Source organism: Pogona vitticeps, chromosome 3 (genome assembly GCF_051106095.1).
Source record: "Pogona vitticeps strain Pit_001003342236 chromosome 3, PviZW2.1, whole genome shotgun sequence".
NCBI classification, from domain to species: domain Eukaryota; kingdom Metazoa; phylum Chordata; class Lepidosauria; order Squamata; family Agamidae; genus Pogona; species Pogona vitticeps.
Window position 1 is genome coordinate 233,828,005 of NC_135785.1, and position 14,509 is coordinate 233,842,513.

The window sequence follows — 14,509 nt, forward strand, 5'->3', positions numbered from 1 at the left end:
CTTCTATATTTTAAAGGAATAAAAATATATCATTCCATGGGGCTACCACCCTTCCACTTCCAATAAACCAGAGAAATGGGGCAGCTATTTCAGATGTCACTGAAACAATTGTTGCAATATTAATAACAATAATAACCTTAGAACTGCAGAGCTGGAAGGGCCCATTTAAATCATCAAGACCATCCCCTGTTAAGAAGGCACTGTGAGGAATTGAATTATCAACCTCTGGCTCTGCAGCCAGATGTCTAAACCACCAAGTTATCCAACAGTTGATCTAGATCAGTGGTGTCCATCCTTGGCCCTCCACATGTTCTTAGACTACAGCTCCCAGAAGCCTTCACTACCACCTCTGCTGGCCAGGATTTCTGGGAGTTGAAGTCCAAGAACATCTGGAGGGCCAAGGTTGGACACCACTGATCTAGATCATGTTACTGCCCTCTCCACCACCTATCACTTGTGAGCCTCTTCCTGAGGGGACCCACCTCCTGTGCAGCACTATCCTTTTTCATATCCTTCATTGCTGGGCTCCCTCTACATGGCAGCAGAGAGCAAGAAGGAGAAGCAAGCAATGAAAGTTTCCAGTGTAAGCTTCCTAAACATTCTGAGTACAATCTTCTAGGAACCTCTGCAGTCGCAGAAGTTGTTATTACCGCATTAACCAGTTGTACTGATGTCACACCTGGTTGTCACAGCACAAGCTTTTCACGACCCTCACAAGTTAAAAATTAGGGAGAACAAAGTAGAGAGGAGAGAAAGTTCCAATGAACAGAGTTGAATAGTTTTTGAGTAACACTCACCTACGTGGATGGAAATTAAAACCGAGACAGTGGAATGGCTTTTTCCTTTCAGTTTTTAGATGTGACATTCACAGAAATACATTTTTTTTACACTCAACATGAACCAATTCACATAGTTGCAGAGGATTTCATTATTCCAATCAGGGGGAAAAAACATTATTGTATGTCACCTTTGGGCACATGATTTCTTGAGATCCCTTGTGATTAGCTGTGCATCCACATGAGCTAATCTCAACCCTTCAGATCAAAACATCAAGCCATTAAACATGTACTTTTTTTGCCTTTCACACTCTCTCTCTTTTTTTAAACTATCTGTACATGATTTTATTGCAACCATGATGTCTGCACTCCCTCTGCTGGGTTGCCGATCTCTGTGCAACCCAGCTCAGCTGCAAGAATCTGAAGTGAGGCCTTTATAAGATAGTAGAGCACAGCTTTTGGAATTTAGAAGGCCATGTGTTACCCCAGCAGCTTATCAGACATGAAGTTTAATGAATGTGATTTTGATACACCGTTGCCTGTCCATCAGCAGTAAGCACAAATTAGCTATGCCAATCAGTTCATGTGCTAAGATGGTCTCAGAATGGGAAAAAACCAAGAAACACACACACACAATGACACTGTTTTACAATGCATCAAAAATGTGTTGGGCATAATCTTTTGTTTCTTCTGGAACCTGGCTATGTGATTAGCCCTATTCAGCATTATTGGACCTGGCAAAACTCACCAGCGGGGCAAAGCTGCACCAAACAGCCCTGCCATAGTGTCATATGACCATGCAGTTCCACCCTTGTGGGCATCTCCAGCTACAGGATGAATGCAGGCAAGAGGAAGACTTGTGTTTGGTGTTCTGCAATCAGGGAGGCTTTCGCATCATTCCAAACCTCAAACGGACCGTTGTGTGTGAACCTGCTTCCCCCATCCCTTGCCACTCTTTGCCACACTTATTGTCTTCATATAGGCAGATAAAAATCACACGTCATTTCTCTTTCAAAATAATATAGTACGATTAGTACAATAGAACTTGGCTTTTTAAAAAGGTTGCTCCAGAGATCCTGCCACCATACCACCATGACATTCACTATACTTCATCTTAGAAGCTTGGCATGAATGCTCCTGGTTAATACTGAGATGGGAGACCCCGAAAAAAACCCCAAGAGATATCTAGTTATGGTTAGGAAGGAATCCTGGCTAAAACTCTAGAGAGCTATTAACAGACATAGCTGGGTAGGATGAACCAAATGCCTTACTCAGTCGAAGTGACCTTCCTTCCCCCCCCCTCTATATGATGTAATGGTTAGAGTCTTGGGCGGGGACTCAGAAGATCTAGCTTCTAGTCTGCATTCACTCATGAAACTCATTCATCGGGCCACTTATTCAGGCTCAAACTGACCAACATATACATGAAGTGGAAAGAAAGAAGGCTGTGTATGCCACCTTGGGCACATTAGGGAAAGGTAGTACAGTATATATATGCAATTTAATAATGATGATGATAATAGTTAAAATCAGCAGCAGCAGCTGTCATAGCAGAAACCAAAGATGGTTGGTCTTATTTTTCACCACTGGTATTCAGCAGGGATGGTAGCAAGTCTTTGAGTCCGAGTCCCAAGTCCGAGCCTAAGACTTTGGTACTGAGTCCCTATTAAAAACAAGCTTTTTCCCTCAGAATCCTGAGCTTAGTCTGAGTCATTGAAAAAAAAAACTAATCTGAGTCGATTCCGAGTTAAGGCACCACTGTGACTTAAGTCCGACTTGACAGCGAGTCATGTGACTCGGGTCCCCATCAGATGTCAAAGGTGACCCAGGATTTCTGGGAGTTGAAGTCCAAGAACATCTGGAGGCTCTGTTAGTAAAGGAGAGAGATAACCAACTTCAGCAAAGAGTAATGATTTATTTAAAATTATAAGATTACACGGGGCTTTCCTGTTTGCTGATGTATAGTAGATTGTACCATAGGTCTCTTCAAGAATGCAGAAAAGATATTCTTGTAGAGGTGGATTATTAGTCCTAGACATGAATGGGAGTGAAGATGGTATGGAGGCAACCAGACATAACTTGTAAACCAGAAGATGTCAAGCCCTTGGAGTACACAGAGGATCATATAATTAAAGCTCATCAGAAATATTAGCTGCAACTCCCCCTCTCTATCTACATGGGGGGGGGGGGCTGGAGGTAAAAGAAGGTCATATCCTCCTGCAAATAGGCCAAATAAGTGCTCTAACAGATAAGCACTTCCTGATCATATGCAACTGATACAGTCTTACAGCCTATTAAAGAGAGACACATTGTTCCTTATGACCTTTCTGTATTGGCAGTAATCCTACACAAAGGGGTGCAAGAGCAAAAAAACACAGGATTGTGTACAACATGGGACGCAGCATTTATTACAACACATTAGCTGTCTTAATAATGATCTCCTTTGGCACAATGACAAGGAACCAACCATGCAGAATTAAATCATAAACACAGGCATGGCAATAGGTGAAGCAGATACTGACTGGGAGACCTGCTCATTCAGGGACTATTGTTCCTGCATTATTTTGAGAGACCGAAGGAAGAAGCAGAGGGTGGAATTTTTTTTGCACCACAGCTCCCAGAACCCTCTAATTGGTATTCAAATAAAGGCATTGCATCTAAGATAAGAGGAATGCAGAGATTGTGCTTAGAACTACGTTGACCTGGATGGAGTAAGTTAAATATGACCTGGATGGAGTAGGTACAAATAGGTTAAAAATAGTAAGAGAAATGTGAAACCCATCGATGTTATGCACATAATCTATTGTACAAAATGCCTAATTGTCTGGATTATGAAATATCTTCAGTCTAAAATTGTTTGTGAATCTAAAGTATGGATGGACAAATCTGTCAGTATTGATTCCTCTCTATTTTTCATTATTATAATCTTAAATTCAGTTAATCCTGAACATTGTGGGTTTCCCCCAGAACTCTTGACCTTGTTATAGTGCCTTGACCTCTTATAGTGCTCTTATAGTGGCTTGCAACCTGAATACACCTGCCTGCTCATTAAATCTGTTCCGGGGGAGGGGGGGATTCCATGTTGTGCCATAGAGAGCAATCCACTAGGTGGAAACATGGATGAGGATTTTGTATTTGCAAACATGGATGAGGATTTTGTATTCGTGAATCCTCGATGAGGATTTTCTTGGCTGTATTACTACAATTATTAAATATTCTTCCCTCAGGGGCTTAACTGGCACTGGCACTAAATATATTTCGGTGCCAAGTTAAAACACGATTATTCCCCACGACCTTTGTGGATTAAGGACCATGACTTTAATAGGCTACAGAGAGTTCTTGCTTATTTTAATGTATGATGGAGTTTTTAATGTTTTTGAATGGTTTTAAAATATAGCATTGGTTTATATTGTTTATATTGTTTCATTCCACCCTGAGGTCTTAGGATGTAGGGGAGAATATAATTGGAAATAGACAGACAGACAGACTTCCGTCCCATGATTCCCACAGCTGTTATGTAATCACGTTCATCGTGGGAGCTACAGGACAGGAAGAGAAAGTCTTTAATTACTGAAAATCACTACTCCGGGAATCTATTGTAACTAGTAGTGGTGATTTTTGGTAATTAAAGATATTTTCCTCTCATAGTTTGGTTCCTGTAACTTCAGCTCAATTAATGGGATTACACAGAAGCAGTGGGAACTGCAGGGCAGCAGCAGTTCCTTTCCATAAACTGCTCCCTGCTCGTGACACCATCAATCTTCCACAGGTGTAGTTGTTCCAACAGGTTTTCAGCCTTAAAAAAAGGTTTTTTGATAACTCAGCTGCAAAATCTGGAGACTTTATCCCTAAATGATTGTAGGATAACTGCGTGCCAGTTTCATATGGGCTTCGAAGTGTGAAATTTGGTACATTTAAAAAACTAACTCAAATGCTACTGTACATTTGCATTAAAATGTGGATTGAACAAATGTCACCCCTATTTCCAGGCTGGGAATCTACTGCAGTTTTCCCCAACACTGATTCCCTCCAGATGTTTTCAATTTTCAATCCCATCGTCACCAATATGAAACTGGCTGTGCTGATGGAGGAATTATGGGAGTTGTTTCTTTAGTAACCTAGAAGTAACTAGTGGAGGGAAGGCTGAATTACTGAATATAGGCAGCAGCTTGGTAAACTGTGTATTATACCTAGCTGTTATACAGAAATTACATCAAGTTGGCACTGTAACTTGGTGGTGGGAATAAATGGGTTCCAAATTCAACCTTTGGAATTTACATCAAAAAAGAAAATGACAAATATGATGTGGAAGACTTGTGTGTAAGGTCCACTGAAACAATGGGATTTATACAACTGTTGACTTTCTATTCAGTAATAAATTCAATGAGTCTAACCAGTGAGTCTAACCCTAGGTTTAACAAAGGGATTTAGGCTTATAGGTTACATCAGACACAGCGACTGTACTCAGCTGTTCCTATGTATGAATGAAGATAAATGATTCAGGTAACAGAAATATTAGTATGTGCAGTTTAGTAATCCAGTTCACTCTAAGGGGCTGATTGTTTGTGTTAAAACTGCCTGACTAATTCCTTTAACTGTATGACATGTAATGGGGTTTCATACACTGTATATGGAAGCTCAATGTAATTGTGCTATCATAATACACTCTATTTTCATAGTGTGTGGAGTTATTATAAAAAACTGACATGCTGCAATAAATACTGTGCAGGTATCAAGTGTAACAAGGTGAGAACTTTATTGCCATCAAAGCCAAACCATGAAATAAGTATATTTCACACCAGCCATCAGTTCTGACTGAGCTTGTCACTTGTGAATGTTGTGAACATGAAGTAGAAAGTAGAAAGCAAGACATTTCTAAATTGAACAGATCTTCTATCCAATACCCTTTTGGTTTTTAAACAGCTTTTCTCTCAAGCCATCAACATTTACCTCATGTACGTATGAGTCAATGTAGTTTTCCTCCCCCATTCCATTTAAAAGCACAGGAAATGCAACAAGTAACTTCAACATCACTTGAGAAAGGAGAAAGGATCTTGGACTAAGTTTTGTGAAAAGCTTTACAGTCAAACATTTTATATGGACCAGTGAGTTCAGAAGGGCACATCCTGAACTAACCGTGTATAAGTTTTCAGCTTTAGTTCTACTGCTTTTTAAAAGTTTTTTTTTAAAAGAGAGAGAATAATATAGTGCCATTGGGTGACAACAAAACTACAGCTATGATTTCACATGTTCACATCCTTTCAATTTCCTACTTCTGGTCTCTATGCTCAGAGTTATAACAAGTCAGTTCACTGTTGATGACTCTGAAGGTCAAACTATATGATATTTATAACCAATTTTAGAAAAAAATGCTCCTTCATGTAGTCAAAGATATCTATTTGGATATTGTATTTACTGTGTTTTGTTTTATGATTACTCCACTGTAATGCAAATGCAGGCTTAACTTGCATGTCTGACTGTTGAGCTACCTGATAAAATTATATGCTGCCAGCTGAATCTCAGAGAGAAGGACATGTAATAATGGGCTCAAGCTACAGGAAGCCAGATTTAACCTGAATACCAGGAAAAACTTCTTAACTGTTAGAATAGTACAACAATGGAACCAATTGCCTTAGGAGGTAGTGAGCTGTCAGCTCTGATTTAAATTGGATTCCTGAACTGAGAAGGGTGTTGGACCTGATAGTCTTTTATGCCCCTTCCAGCTCAATTATTCTGTGATTCTATGACACAAATAAACCCCAATTTCCCATAACCTTTGCTTCCAGGAAAAGCTCATGACCACACCCTATCTGTGCACCTGTGGGGCTTGCTACAGAAGCCAAAATGACTGTGAAAGGGAAGCAAACTCAAGGAAAGTTGAGATTGTTTTCAATAACTGCAAATGTGTAACTTACAAGAACAAGACAAGCACTAGAAAGATGGCATTCCTAAACTTAAAAAGGCAAGTTCATTTCCAGTGACAGGTTGTTCTGTAGCCACAGACTTGCCACTGAGGTGGTGTCTCCTTGCACACTTTTGCCACGGAGCTGGGTCACCATTCCCATCACTCTCTTTCAATACAGGGGGAAAAATCCCATTCGTGCTATTCTACAGCCTATGCAGTAAATATCTATTTGGCCAGCAGATGGCAGAGGAACTTCATTTGTAATGTCGCATTCAGAAAAGAAAAGAAAAAAGAAAAGAAAAGAAAGGATAATAGTACCATCCACAGTCACATAAAGACGTGAATGCTTCAGCAGCAGTGAAGACTTAAGGTTGACTGGGCATCATTCCAAGAGCCTGACTCTTCATTATCTGATGTGTGAGACATCTGTGAGCAAGCTGGGATACAAGAGCTCACGACAGTCATCCTCAGCATGTACGAAGAAACCCTCCTCTGCTCATATCTAGCCAGACCCTTCCCATGGGTTCCTATCTTATGTTCTCTGGCCACAGCTCCCAGTTTAACTCCAAGTTTACCCCTTCCCACTTTGATCTTGAAACAGCAAGCCCATTCTGTTCTGAACCATCTACCTCAGTGGTTCCCAATCTTGAGTTAACTGGGATGTTTTTGGACTCCAACTCCCAGAAGCCTTCACCACCAGGTGTGCTCACTGAGGTTTCTGGGATTTGGCTGTCCACAAACACCTGTGGGTTAGCCACATTTGGGAACCATGGATCTATCCAATCTGCTTGCCACTTTCTCTCCTATTCTTACTACAGAAGACTTCTCCCAAACACTACTGAAATATTAAGTCTCCTTGTACAACTTTTCTTTAGCTATGGATGGAGAACAAAAAAAACCTCAACAATTCAGTTCCCCCACCTGTATTAGCTTCTACTCCCTGCTGTCTCCAGATAGGAAGTAGGCACAAACCCCAATCAGATATTTAATTATTGTATGTTACTTGTATACCTCCCTTTCTTCCAGTAAGCTCAAAGCCATGTACAAAGTTCTGTTCCTTCCCATTTTATCCTCACAACCACCCTTTGAAGCTGAGTCATGGCAACTGAACTTCTTTCTTGTTAGGCCGAAACGTTTCACTATTCATCCAAGTAGCTTTTTCAGGTTATCTTCAACTCCAAATAAACACATCTGGGTGACTGAAAATATTCACAGAAACTCTGGGAGGTAGATCAGGCTCAAGGATACCCACTGAATAGGGATTCAAACACAAGTCCCCTCAAGTTCTAGCTCATGACAGGGTAGTTTCTGGCTACTGCATTTAGCCTGGTGCACACATAAGATTTTAAAAGGTGATGAAGAGGAAGGTGTGCACACAAACCTGCCTCCACAGACTGTACCATCTATGCTTCATATGCCTGTGTAGATCTTCACACACTGAATATGAAGTTCTGTAGGACAACAATAAGCACATTCTGCTAAATGCAGATATGGCTCCCCTGCAGACCTGAAGGATAAACACAGAAAGTGTCTGTAAAGGCCAACTTTACTACTAAACAGAGTGAAGCAGCTTCCTCATGTAGCAGATGCTGGGAGAAGAGACAGCATGGGACCAGAGCAAGGTGTTGCTGGACTTCTGCATACCAGACAGCCTTCTCTGCACCCAATAAGCTCATGGGGGACACTGCCCTATCACCGATGTCAAAGGAAAATTCTTCTCAGTACTGAATTATGGAATCCACCATTTTCCCCCTCAGACAGTAAAATGTCTTGCCTCACATCTGCAGGGTTTGTATTTGCTCCCTCATTCCCATCATACTTTTCTAAATAACCCCATACCTGCCTATCACACAGGCTGAAAAAAATATTTTGGAGGCAGATAATGCTTATGGATAGAGAAATCTATGCAGGGATAGCGTATGATGGACAACAAAACTATGAAGAAGGTCTAGATTGTGGGTTGAGACAACCATTAGGTAGTTGCTTCAAAACCTACCATGCTGTGCCGCTAACCATGTAGCAAAATTATTATATCTAATTTATAGCTATATAGTTAAGCACAGCATTACTGTGTGTGTGCGTGTGTGTGTGTGCACGCATGCATGCACGCACGCATGCACGCACACACGTACGCACCCTCCCCAACATGCACTGCTCAGAAATCAAAAGCATATAAACACTCAGCTTAATAATGCTGGAAGCAACAGATGCTTTCCTTCCCACATACATGCAGGCACTGTGCAGTAAGCTTTTAACTAAGCAGCTACAACATGACTCCCAGCCCTCTTAACCTACCCAAGACATGTAGTGCAAAAGAAATTAGCTGTAAGTGTGTGGGAGAAAATGACATCTCCTGTGTATAAAATGATGACCTTGTGAGAACCTTATGGGTGTAATGGAAGGTTTTGCATTTGCAAAGCAAACATGGTAATACTCTCATTTTCTCTTTGATTTGTGTGTGGCTTAGCTTCATACACAGCTGCTCTGTGCTATTAAATCTCTAGCAGGCTGTTGTTACTCATTCACATCCATCATATTAGGAGATGAGAACATCTCTCGTCATAAAGAATTTGGCATGGGATTGATTAGGAATGGCTTAGAACTTTAGACCATTTCAAATCACATACTTACTCAGGCCTGTGCCATCTTTCAATGTAGTGACCTTGAAGTGTCCTTGATAGGCAGACAGAATCAAAATGGCTGTCATTAAATGTTCATCCATCTGATGATATGATGATATATGCAAAGCTGCAATCCTCTGCCTTTTTTTCTCTCTGCATGGCACTACAAAAAAATCCCCCAGTGACCATCATAGCCAGGGGATTCTGTGAATTATAATCCAAAATATGGGCTTTACAGAGCTAAGGGTTGTGAGTTTGATACCCAGTGTGTCTCCTGGGGGAAAAGCCAAGCTAAGCAAGCTGCATGGTCTCATAGCACCATCAGAAGAAGGGACTGACAAACCATTTTTCTAGGTACTACTTTATGAAAAGTACCTAGAATCCCCCGAAAAAGGTCACTATGTCAGAACTGACTTGATTGCATGCAATAATTATTGCAATTATTAACCCAAAATATAACTTTTTAAAGATTTACTTTGAAAATGCATATGATATGATGTGGCATTCAGTAACTAGAAAGACCTACAGCAGTACAACGTAGGCCAGGAACAAATGTAAGAGATAGCCCAATAATTTGAGCTACAAGCATGTTAGCACTGCAAAGAGATGACCATAGCCGTCTTTTCAGACTTCACGGATTATACTTTAAAAAGTGAAGAAGGAAAGTGAATAGGACCGGGAGGTGTGGCCATACACCTTAACATTCACCAGCGGACTCACCTCTGTTTATGTCCTTGAAATATTTGTTCCCTAGGGTAATGCTCCAACTGTTCCACCCTACTTACAGCCCAGAGGTAAATGCTTTCAAATACTGCTTGTTATTGAGCCTGGCAGTTTCAGATGCATTCTTTTCCAAGTGATCTATGGAAAGGAATCCTTTGATAGAGGATAGCTATCCCACTATGCAGCAGCTGGCTGGATGTCTCAATGGTTTAGGCCGTGGTTAGGAGTTTGATTCTCCACTGTACCTGCTGTGAATAGAGTCCACCTTTTTGGCCTTGGGCAAGCAGCAAAGTCTCAGGGTGCCCCCAGAAGAAGGGAATGGTAAACCGCCTCTTGAGTATTTAAAAAACCCTAAAGTGCTGCCATATGTCAGAACGGACTGGATGTCTTCTTCTTCTTCTTCTTCTTCTTCTTCTTCTTCTTCTTCTTCTTCTTCTTCTTCTTCTTCTTCTTCTTCTTCTTCTTCTTCTTCTTCTTCTTCTTCTTCTTCATCGCTACTGTACTATACAAGCTCATGCTATGAAAATTATGCTGAGACCATATACATTTCTGTGGAGGTGAAAGAAATGATTCTATTTCTACATTAGAAGACAGCTGAAGTTTCTCAAGAATTTTTATGAGTTTCTCTGATTTTCTTTTTCCCCCACAGCAATTTGAATATTTTCTTTAACAATCCTTGTTTATTTGGTTGCAGCCTCTGATTTTGTTGCCAAAGTTCATGCACAACAATAATACGATAACACAAGATTTGGAGCCTGGTGGCAGATGGAAGCTGTCAGCTAGTCTACTAAAACAGTTCCTGCCACTGAAGAAAAGAGATGGGAAGATAAAAGAGAGAATCAGAGGTTGCTAATGATGAACCTGCCTTAAAGAAACTGCTATAAAATATCTTCTCCCACTGGACAAATTTAGTAAAATACCACCCAAATATAGGGAGAGACTTTTAAGAGACCGTTTGTTCACAGTTCTGCTCAGAATGCTAAAACTCTGTGTCACTTAATAAAAATATTACCTTAACCTAACATAATTAAATTATAGAATTGATTGTGATGGTGGATGTAGTTATGATGGTCCATAGAATAGATGCTCTCTCTCTCTCTCTCTCTCTCTCTCTCTCTCTCTGTGGGGTGTGTGTGTGTGTGTGTGTGTGTGTGAGTGAGTGAGTGAGAGAGAGAGAGAGAGGAGGGAGGGAAGGAGGGAGGGAGAGTTTTAGTCAAGATGTATGGAAGATAGATCTACCAACTGTTATTAGCTGTGATATCAAAAACAGAACTTCCATATTAAGGAGTAGCACACCTTTAATTACCAGGTCTTGGGGTTAAATGAATAACAGGAGAGAGTATTTCTTTCACACCTTGTCCATGAGGATTTGGTTAGCCATGTCCAGAATCAGGCTGCTGGATCACGCAGAGTTTTAATTTGACACAGCCAGGCAATTCTTATTCTTATATGTTCAGAAGGTATTGAGCTAAATGGAAATAGAAGCTCCCAGCTACTGAAGGATTGTTGTTTCTGCGATTCCACAGAGACAAGGTCGATAGTGACCTCTCTCATTAGTGGGGATAAAAGTCACATCACAGGGCTAAGCAGCACGGAGTGTTTCCAGTTTCTCTGACAGCAATTGCCTGATTTCATGGGAGAAGCGAACAAGCGATGCTCTTGAGTCAGGAAGTTTATTGTTACAGAGATTAACAAAAACAGCCTATAGCAAAAGAAATAATTGAAATACTTTCCAAAATATATGCTCCCACCACACATTTGCTGGCACCAAAGTTTCCTCTGTGTTTTGGGGAATAACTCATCTTCCAAAAACAAGCTCACTTAATAATGCTGTCGAAAGTCACAGGTTTATGACTTCTGATTGAGCCACTGGAACAGCATGTTTCCTTGGAATAATCCACAGTGCTTGTCAAGTTACTTTAAAAGGTAAATAGGTGCACTTAAAAAATTAGTCCGTATGTGTTGGAGGAGAGCATTATGGGTACATGGACCTCCAGACACACAAACAAGTGCTTCCTAGATAAAATCAAGCCTGAACTCTCTCTAGAGCAAAATTGGCTTAACTGAAGTTAGGGTACTCTGGGCAATTATGAGAAGACCATGCTCTCTAGAAAAGACAATAATGCTGGGAAAATGTGAGGGCAGTAGCAAAAGAGGAAAACCAAGTACAAAATGAATTAACTGCATAAAGGAAGCCTCAGATTTGTGAAACCTAAGCAGGGCTGTTATTCATACAAACCTTTGGAGGTCATTAATTCATAGGATTGCCATGATTTGGAAGCAACTTGAAACTACAGTTCTAAGGCCTTAAAATAGTTAGCTCTAGTTCTAGTTACAAAAATTTAAAAATTAATCCTTTACTGTTTGACAATAAGTAAATAAGGGGTCTTCCAGATACATTTGTTTTTCCTTAAGGACCGGGTTGTACAGTGATCTTACTGGAAATTGCCCTGACATCAAGGAAATAATCTTTTTATTTTTTTTTCTTTGATATAATTTCCAACCCACATTTTCCCACACCTTTTTGTCCTTTCCAAACCCCATGATTTGTTTCATGTATCACTTTGTACTAGGGATGGTGTTTAGTGCTAATGTCTTCACTTTCGAAGTGATTTAGCACTAATGGCACTAGAAAGGTTTTGCAAAGAATGCAGCTGGTCTGGATGCTGGCAATGTGTATAAAGAGTCAGCTTCCTCCTTCCATTGCAGCTTTTCATCTTACAACTTGGCCCCTGCCGGAGTTGGCTGGATTCAGAAGCCCCTCTCTGTCACTAAGCTCCAAAAAGGGTAGGTGGGTGAAACAAGGCAGAACAAAAATGTTGTGTCCAGAATCCTCCCAATACCTTATATAAATTACTTTAAAATTTAATCTAATGCTACACGCCAGTGGTCTGTGGTCCCACAAGCTGCCCTTTTCCTCTTTATTTCACTTTTACCTTGACACCGCAAAGTAACTTTACAGGACATAGCATAAGCTACCAATTCAATCGTGTGATATTCCTCCTCTATCATTTACAGATTCCAAGACACCAGAAATAAGAAAGTAGCTTAAAAATTGCCTTAACATAAAAAAACATGAAGCCAACCTTCATTAATTTACCATTAGAGTGCAATATATCTTCGTGATAGATGGAACAAAATTAATTACAAATAACTAGTGATCTGTAACCAGTTACTTCTAAGCTCTGGTGATCCAGGTAAAGAATCAGAACAGAAGCTACAAAGAGAAAGGGAGAAATAAAAAAAAGGAGAGAGAGGAATATTACCCTAGTTCTTGATTGCTATCTTGGCTTTTCCAAGAATGAAGAGGTGAAAGGAATAGACAAATCAAAGGAATTCACACTGGGATTTCCTATCACAGTTCAGCCTTGACATTGATTTCAGGAATGAAGTACAGCAGTTTCTAAATACACAGTTACAAGCCAGCTGCACTCTCCAGGTCTTGAGATCAGCTAGGGATCAAACATGTGACAAAAACTAGACTCCTCAAGGGTAGTCAGTATGGTATGGTGGACAGAATGCTGGATTAGGACTTGAATCCCCGCTGAGCCATGAAAACTCCCTGGTCAAGCAGAACTTGTAAAAACTATTCCTTAAATACCTCACTTACCTTGAAAGCCTTATTAGGATCTCTAAACGTCAGTTTCAACCTGATGGCACAAAACAATAATGGATTCCTCAAGGGTGCCACAAACAGAACTCAATGTTCTCAATACATTAACTCTGTATGATCTGTTGTGCTTGAACAGGCTGAAGATTTAAGAATTATAGGATCTGCAAAACATAGTAATGGCAACTAGGCACTCTGTGTTAATCTGCATCTTTTACACTTGAAGACCCACAGGATTATGTAAATCCCAAAGCAGGCATGATAAAGTTTTTTTTTTTTTTTTAAGAATGCTCAGCTAAACTAATTCTACAATCTCATGCACACCAATTATTCAGATCTGCATTGCCATACTTAGATATCTGAGTTTTTTAAACAGGGGACACAATGTGCAATTAAGCCAATTACAGATAATAATAATTTGCATGTATTACTCAACAATTGTTCAGATCTGTCTAGTGAACACTTGATATCCACTTTTGGGGATAAGCATCTTGAAGATGTAGTATCACCAGGGAGGAAGGTAAAAATAGCTGCTGAAATACAGAGGCAGGCTTTGCACATTTATGCACCCTTATCTTCTAAAAAGCTGGTAACAACACCTGCTGTATCAACACAGGAACACATAAATTTCTCCAAACTGTGCTTCTGGATGAAATCATTTCTGCCCAGTGGATATAACCAGGGAATATTTGGAATCCTCCCCCCCCAAAAAAAATTGGGTACATAAAATAGCATTGCTTCAGAAATCTAAGGTTATTCCTTGTCAGAAGGTTTCTTGGAATATGGCTAGTATATCGCCTATATTTCCACCCAAGCCTGAAATATTTTTGTGAAAGAACATCATTTCACGTCTTCCCATAATGGGTGCAATGAG

General features: G+C 40.2%; 1 protein-coding gene across 3 annotated transcripts in view; it reads right to left on the reverse strand.

Annotated features, from left to right (window-relative positions):
• The window catches only part of LSAMP (limbic system associated membrane protein), a 1,273,416-nt gene that overhangs the window by 764,666 nt on the left and 494,241 nt on the right, over nt 1–14,509 (reverse strand). The window lies entirely within an intron of this gene.